The sequence below is a fragment of the Microtus ochrogaster genome, linkage group LG5 (assembly GCF_000317375.1).
Source record: "Microtus ochrogaster isolate Prairie Vole_2 linkage group LG5, MicOch1.0, whole genome shotgun sequence".
Lineage (NCBI taxonomy): Eukaryota > Metazoa > Chordata > Mammalia > Rodentia > Cricetidae > Microtus > Microtus ochrogaster.
This window is the reverse complement of record NC_022031.1, coordinates 2962674-2963753: the sequence shown is the minus strand read 5'-3', so window position 1 is coordinate 2963753 and position 1080 is coordinate 2962674. Positions and strand designations below refer to the sequence as shown.

General features: G+C 39.5%; 1 pseudogene; it reads right to left on the bottom strand.

The window, feature by feature from the left end:
- LOC101988168 overlaps window positions 1-849 on the bottom strand; it is an 8994-nt pseudogene extending 8145 nt beyond the window's left edge.
- Between the last annotated feature and the right edge of the window lie 231 nt (window positions 850-1080).

Here is a 1080-nt window from a genome sequence, read left to right as displayed (position 1 = left end):
CCTTCTCAGATCTTTGACGGAGTTGAAGATTATATAATTATAATTACTCTCTACATTATTTAGACTTCTTGTGATAGAGCGTCTGACAAAACTTTTGTTCTCCATATTATTTGTTATATTTATTATTTGTTATTATTGTTTATAGTTGTAGTTAGTTTAGTTCTAACTACAACTTTTATTTAGACAAAAGGGGGAGATGTAGAGAGACCCCGCCTTTTGGGGCAGGACAGCCTCGGGCGAATATTTTTACTAATTAATTGGGACGCGCAGACTGGAGCCGTTCCTGTTTCCGGTTTACGGTGGATCGCTGAACTCCGGGTGTGTGAGTGTGCTTTTATATTAAAATTGTCTTCTTGTACCCACTGGCCTGGATTAATTAAATTCGCCTTCAAGGTTTCAAGTCCCTGTGGACCACCATGTGCCTGTGACAATAATCCAAATCAGAAAGGATCTGTTGGAAAAGACGGCGTCTTTCCTTATTGTTCAACCTTCCATTTTTACAGATATAATCAAATAGCTCTCCTCCTGAGACATATTCCATCACCATGAAAATCAGATGGTGTACTGATGACCTGGTACAGTTTTATTATGTGAGGGTGTCGGAAAAGCTTCAGGTTCTGGATTTCTCTGCGGATTTTTCCGAACACGCTAAGGCTTCAGATCTTCTGCCGGTTGAGTATCTTCACAGCGAGTTTGTGTCCAGTCAATTCATGTTTGCCCACCTTCACTTTGCCGAAGGTGCCGACGCCCAGCCTGTTCCCCAGGATGTAGTGGCTGATCTTCACCCGCCCATTCGTGCTTCTGCTTCTCGGCCGTTGCCATCTTTCTCCAGGAACTGAGTCTGCGCATGGCCCTCTGTTTCTATTTTAATACATTTTTTTTTCATTTAAAAATTAAGGCCATTATCATATACATACCCTTTTTGCTGAACTCCCCTATTTAGAAAATCCAATAATGATTTTTTTCTTTTTCTTCCCCTGCATTTCATTTTAGAACTTTGTTGGTGTTCGGGAGGCCACAGATATTACCCAGATATTTAATAATATATTTCTTAAGTCAAATATAATATTAAAATATTTT